We start from the raw sequence: 7,776 nt of genomic DNA on the forward strand, positions 1-7,776 counted from the left end.
ATTTAAATCAGTCTTAAAATGGTCACAAATGAGGTTCATTTCATTATTTGAACAGCAGATTAGTTGTGACTAATTTGGCATGGATTGAGCTGGAGGTTCGTACCAACCAGAGGTCTTCCCACTGCTGTTCCACAGGCACCAAACCATGATCACTCAGAATTCATGTGTTTCTAGCCATTTCAGTCTCATAGAGCACAGGGGAAAGATCACAAGATCTTTATTGAATTTATATACCGCCCTATACCTGGGGGCCTCAAGGCGGTTCACAGAATAAAATCAGGATATAAAACCACAAAATACATAATAAAAATAAAAACAACAACCCAACAGCCCTCCCAAACACCACATTTTAAAAGGGCATAGGGTGTATAATGAAGGCGCCAGACGTATTTCCCAGGGGAGAGCATTCCACAGACAGGGAGCCACTGCAAAGAAGGCCCTTTTCGTGTTGCCACCCTCCAGACCTCTCAAGGGAGAGGCACATGAAGAAGGGCCTCAGAAGATGATCTCAGGGTCTAGGTAGGTTCATATGGAAAGAGGCGGTCCTTGAGGTGTTGCGGTCCTGAGCCGCTTAAGGCTTTATAGGTCAAAAACAGCACTTTGAATTGGGACCGGAAACTAATCGGTAGCCGGTGCAATCTGCTTCTTTATGCTAGCTGGAAGACTTGTTGGGCTGTGTTATTCCAAGCCACTGATGAGGACTGAACAAAGTTTTTTTTAATAAACTACTGAGAAGCTGCTGAGAATCAGGCATCATCATTACTGTCCTGGATTAACCTACATAACCCAGCGCCTAACCAGAAAATGGTCTGTGTGCCTTTGCCCTATATCTAAAAGGGATAAATTATGAAGCCCAGCAGAATTTCTGCATGCACTTAATCTTTGAAGAAATTGCTGCATACAGTACAGAGCTTCCAAGTTTCAACAGCTGGCTTCATTTTATCTTCCTGGCTTAAAAAATGAAAGACTGGATACATTTTAAAATTTGGGCCTACTGTTGGTAAAAAATGTGGCTGAAAAGTTAATTGGATTGGACAGATGGACTTGCAATACCACCATTGGAGTTTTGAAGGGTTCTGCTTCTTTGAAGCTTCTCTGAAGGGAGGGGGATCTTTGGAAAACTGAGTTTGCAGCCTTCGTGCCTTTGCTTGCTCTGGATGTTGTATAAAAAGGTGAAGAGATTTTCTCTCTCTTTCCCCAGCCACCTAGATTAGGAAAAGTTGATGTATGATATATGTAGCAGGGACACCCTAAGGGGAAGAGAAGAGATCTGCTATTGAATTATAAAAGTACAACCAAAGGCACAAGGAATTGTTCACACAATGGAATAAAACAACATAAGGCCTTATGCAAGATTTTTTTTTTTTAGAAAATTATACCCTATTAATTTCCATAAACTAATAATCAAAGGCAACTAAAATTGTGACATATAATTAACTTTGCATACACTCACATCCTACTTCCCCAATTCTAAGCAACACTGGATGATTTGTGCAATAATTCAATATTCCATAGGACTTTTGAGTAGCCATGCATAGAATTGTGCTGTCAGTTTCCTTTGGTGACACATGACGCCCTCACATTTTTATGTATATGGGAAGACATGTCCCATGTCAGATTCTCTCTTGCTTCCCCATAACATTTATGAATTTTAATCCACGTTATGAAGTCATCACTTTGTGTTCTCTCACACTTGCCTCCACAGCCTTGGCTACCAGTGGCAGGAACAAGGAAACTCACAATGCTATGAAGTTGCAACACAGGATTAAAAAAAGGGGGGGGGGATTGATAAATGAATGGTGAGATTTTAGAGACTTTCTATCTGAATGTGAGGAAAAAAAGTTCTATGAAGGATTTGAAGTGGAAGGATTTGAAAGAATGCTGTTTCCTTGACAGTTAATATTGTACACGCTATTTATATGCATGCCTGAACTTCTGGTTCAGAGTGAAAAACAATGTTTTGAAGAATTTCCTCTGTTACTCCAACACCATTAAAAAAAAGTATTTACAAAGACTTGGAACCTGCGTACTGTACATGAAACCTTATCTTAAAGGCATTGGAATTTTTCCTATTGAGTTTAATGGGGCCAGTAATGTACTGTAGTCTTTAGGTGCTTTCATTAGATGTTCATTGATGAGATCAGTGTTTCTAATGCACACACATTTTTCACAGCATGATGTAATTGGCATCAAAACAACAGGCCATATTTCCACCCCCTCCACACACACACACAAACTTATTGCCTACACCCTGCTTGCAATATTAAGTTGCAGATGGAAGCACCCTTTGTCTCAGATATGAATTGCTGCCAGACAGGCTGGATTGGATTTATCTCATTTGTGCTGGGAGAGCTCAGTTTGTAGAGCATGAGACTCTTAATCTCAAGGTTGTGGGTTTGAGTCCCACAAAAGATTCCTGCATTGCAGGGGGTTCGACTAATCAGGGGTCAGCAACCTTTTTCAGCTGTGGGCTGGTCCACCATTCCTCAGACCATGTCATGGGCCGGACTATATTTTTTGGGGAAAAATGAACGAATTCCTATGCCCCACAAATGACCCAGAGATGCATTTTTAATAAAAGCACACATTCTACTCATGTAAAAACACCAGGCAGATCCCCACAAATAACCCAGAGATGCATTTTAAATAAAAGGACACATTCTACTCATGTAAAAACACGCTGATTCCCGGACCATCCACGGGCCAGATTAAGAAGGGGATTGGGCCGCATCCGGCCCCTGGGCCTTAGGTTGCCTACCCCTGGACTAGATGATCCTTATGGTCCCTTCTAACACTAGAATTCTATGCTTCTATGATTCAGTATAATACAGCTGCTTATGAAATGTTTTGCGCAAAAGCTGGGTTTAAATTAAGAGGGCATGAGAATGAAGGGGCTTTTGGAAAAATAATGAGAAGCATGTTCAAGGATACAAAGAAGCATGGCAAAATGCACAGAGGGAGAAAGGGTGAAGAGAATCAAAGGGACTCATGTCATTCATGTTCATCACTCACTGACTACAAGATCAAGAGATGCCTCCTGTGTGTGAGAAACAGGCCACCATTCACATAAGTTGTGTACCACAATAACAGTGGAGGCTGTTTGCACACTCTTCAGCTGCCACTCTTCAGCTAAGACTTCAAGAAATTTGATAGTGAGTGATGAATATGCATGTGTTGAATCTCTCCAGACCAGGGTTTATTCTAAACTCACCACCACCGCCAAGGAGCCAGCTATCACAACCTCCCCAAACTTTTAGTAACAGAGGGAAAGAGAAGAGACAGGCAGGCAGGAATCATAAAATTGACTAGTTGGAAGAGACCACAGAGTTCACCAAGTCCAACTTCTGCAATGCAGTAATCCTTTTTCCAACATGGGGCTCTAATCCACAACCCTGAGATTAAGTGTCGCATATTCTACCGACTGAGCTATCCCTGAAAAGTGGAAGGCTAGACAAATGAGCAAAAAATAGAGAGGGAGCAAGACGAATGGAGGTGCCTTGAAAAATAAAAGGAGGATTTTTTTGAGGATTATTTGCCTTCCCAAATGAATACTTTCTCCTCTCACTGAAAGAACAGCTGAGGGCTCAGCTCTTTTACACCACTTTATAACTGTACTGATTAGAATTTGCCCTCTGACAATATAACAACTGACCCTGTAAAATATGTCAAAGGCTGTGTTTATATTTACTGTTATGGTGTTGTAGGGCCTTTCACAAAATGGCCACTCAACAACCACATAGTGGTTGTCTGTAATAAGGAATTCATGTAGTAACACTGGTTCAAATAAGGACAAAAGCTTATTAATTTGTCTGAAGGGCTTGACCCTCTTGGTCAGTTTGTGGAATATATTTTGCATTTGAAGTTTTACATTTCCAGCACTGATTGCTTGTTTTTAGATATATTTTTATTAATTTAGCCAGGTCATGATCTTATAAAAGTCCAAAAAGGTTTATTTAAGGTTCATGCGTAGTATAAATTTGGAGAGGTTCCTCTTTTGGTACATGTTGTGTTTAGAGATGAGAGCATGGAAAATACTGAAAGGAATAATTTCACACTTTCTAAAAATATGATCCTTTGCTTCTGAAACTGGAAGAATGTTTTAAACCATTTTATTTATTTTAAATTCGGGTACCAATATTATGTTGGCTGAAATGTATCATTACATTAGCCATTCAATATTAAAATGATTCCTTTCATCAACCAGTAACAAACAAATTATGAAACAAACTATTTGGAAAGAGATTCCAATATACATGCAGCAAGAATATCAGGCTTTTCAGAATGATTATTGGAATAGATGGAATATTTGATACTTTATCAAGTTATAAATAAATGTGTTGATTTCCACTACCATTTATTTCAGTTGTACAGTTTAATGAGTTTTCTGTTGCAAAGTAGAATCAAAGCTATAGCCAGCCTTCTTTGCTAGCTAGCAACCAATAGACAATTCCATAATTGTTTTGCCAAGTCCCAGGTATGAGAAAGGGCCATAGCTCAGTGGTAGAGCATGATTCGGATGCTGTATGAAACCCACATCAAGAACATTTGATTACTGGCAGTACAGTGATCACAGTTCTTCCAAGATATTTGGAAGACTATGGGAAGATATGATCTGGTTATTTGGGGCAACCATCAGGGGACAGAACATCATGAATATAAATTGGAACATATCCACTAACACTTTAGTCTTGGCCATTGATACAAAAGTGATGTCTTCCAGATCTGTGCTCACTTTGATGTCTGTATGGCACTCAGGAATAAAACCATAATGTCTTTGCTCATCATTTTTACAATGAAAGGGAGTTTCCTAACCTATCTGCTTGGTGTGTTGCATTAACTTCTCCTTTTTGTGAATTAAAAGTGGCAATTCTAAGCTGGGGTTAATTAGATTAGGAACAAATTGTATTTTATTAGGAAAAGTCAATCCAACGGTATGAATACATTTTTCTGGGCAGTTTAATTTTAGGTCACTTAACCAAGGTTAACTGCTAAACTCACACCTGCTGCAATATAGGACATTGCTTAATGCTTTAATGTGCTTCATTGGCACATTATAACGAATAATGTGCTTAAATATTTCCACCTCAACAAATCAGTGCTGAAAAGAAAACGTTTGTGTCTATATTTTCTGCTTTTCAAGATTAAACAAAATGAGATATTCTTTTCTTAGTTTTCTTGAACTACAGTTCAAATTCAGACTAAATCATAGAAAGGGACTTCAAAATTTATTTATTTTTGCTTGGGCAAATGACCAGGGGAGCTAATGGGAATGTGCTTGAGTGACTCTGGAATTACAGAATGAGAACAGTCAGGCAATGGCTTTCATCCCAGATGCTTCCCTTTCATCTGCCAGTAGATGTCAGGACAATCGCCAGGTGTTTACATCTGTTCTCTTCCGGGGCACCTAACCCTCCGAACTCAAAGGAAACTAGCAGTGCTGTATGTAAAAGGACAGGACCTTAAAAACACTTGTGGGTTGTCTTTCCCCCAGTACAAGTAAACTTAAGACACACAGTGCCTTTTATCCTTCATAATGACAGACACCTTACCACTAACATGGTGCCCTCCATATGTTGCTTGACTCCAGCTCCCATCAGCCCTAGTCCATGTGGCCAATGGCTGGGACTTGGATGTCCAAGGCTACTGAATCCCCATCCCTGCTTTAGAAAGATGGTAGCTGGTTAATTAATTTGCTTTTCAAGGATTCTTCAACATGAGGAATATCTGTTTCATTTCCACGTCTTACTTACTGCCTTTGCCCTGGCAAGGTTCTATCTACTTGTCTATTTGTCTCAGTGCTTAAGGAACAAACGTTTGACTTTGCCAAATGTAGGATATTCCTTATGGTTAAAGAAACACAGTATTTTCTACTTTGTAAGACAACCAGAGATCCAGTTCACTATGAGGCAACAGTGATTTCTGTGGTTTACTCCAAGAAGTTTGGTGATCTGTTTAGTTAGGTTGATGTATAAAGAAATTTGCTTTACAATCTTAGGTGGAATCTACACACATACAAAAATCGCTCTGAAAATGCTTTTTCTTTTTAAAGCGTTTTAAAAAATACATTGAATTTTCCATAAGGCTCACCATCTCCATCTTGTGTCACACTGTAAAGGTAAAGGGTAAAGGGACCCCTGACCATTAGGTCCAGTCGTTACTGACTCTGGGGTTGCGGCGCTCATCTCGTATTGGCCGAGGGAGCCGGCATACAGCTTCCAGGTCATGTGGCCAGCATGACTAAGCCGCTTCTGGTGAACCAGAGCAGCGCACGGAAATGCTGTTTACCTTCCCGCTGGAGCGTACCTATCTACTTGCACTTTGACGTGCTTTCGAACTGCTAGGTTGGCAGGAGCAGGGACCGAGCAACAGAAGCTCACCACATTACAGGGATTTGAACCGCCGACCTTCTGATTGGCAAGCCCTAGGCTCTGTGGTTTAACTCACAGCACCACCTGCGTCCCGTGTCACACTGTATATTACACTTAAAACACACTTAAAACATTTATTTGCAGCTGTATAGCTGATTCCTTACAGATAAAATACTTTGTTGTGCTTACCTTGTTGGCTATTTTTATTGAAAGAAAAGGGTATCTGTAGTAGAGTTGGTCAGAGCATATACATATACATACACTAGCTTATACATACAATGCATTCTGTGGCTGAACGAACTGCACAAGAATCCAGCTCAACTTGGTCCAGAGAAAGTTGCTTGCAGCACCTCAATTCCTAGGCTAGGACTAGGTTCACTATGCCTTTAAGATCAGTGACTGGGATGCTGTGACCCTCCAGATGTTTTTGGACCCAGAAAAGCATGGCCAATGGTCAGGGGTGAAAGGAATCCAATATCTAAAGGGCCACAGTTCTGCATTTCTACCTTAAGTGACCTTAATTTTAAGGCAGGATTTACAATTACCGTAAACTTGAAGCTGATACGTATCTGGTATTTGGCGATGTGTTTTGCTCTCCAAGTACAGGAAAAATTGAATAAAACTGGTCTAAGCAATTTGTAAGTAAATGCTAAAAAAGGCTAGAATAAATACAAATTCCTTGATTAACTTTGATGGTAATCTGGTAGATGAGTCAACCCTTTCTGATAAACTTCTGTTTAACTTTAAACACCCCAAGCCTATTCCATTATGCATTTTAGTAGCATAACCATTCTAGTTCTTTCCCATTATCTAAAGGTTGCACATTTAAAGATAAGAGAGATGCTTTTCTGCCTCATTGGTTCATACATTTCTGGCCCTGTGACAATGATGTCACTGCTGTTGGTTTCAACCCAATGAAACCAACAGCCGTGACATAAACATTTCCCCCCTTATCAAATATTTGCTTTATGAGTATTATTTTTAAAAATGGCACCCATTGAAATGGAAATCATATTTGACATGGCATAATTTAGAATGAATCTTTGCTGTTTCTGTTCTGAAATATATTCCATGAATGATTCATGGTTTAGAAAATAAAGGCTTAAAACAAAACTTCGGTAATTTGCAGATTTTATGATTGACTTGAGTTGGAAGAGACTGGTGATTTGGTGGCAGAATTTTGGCTTTTGATGACAAGCAAATAAATGGTGAGTTCTCACAGGTGTCTTTTATCACAACAGGGCTGAAACACTGTGAGACACAGCCATCGCAAACCTAGTATCACTAGGCAGAACTTTCACTAACTCACATGACTGAACAACAGGATTCAAACATTCAGCTCAGAATCATGAAATGATGCAAGTGTGTGAATGGCCATCTGTCATGCTTTAGCTGAAATTCCCGCATT

Source organism: Podarcis gaigeae, assembly GCF_964106915.1.
Source record: "Podarcis gaigeae genome assembly, chromosome: 9".
NCBI lineage: Eukaryota > Metazoa > Chordata > Lepidosauria > Squamata > Lacertidae > Podarcis > Podarcis gaigeae.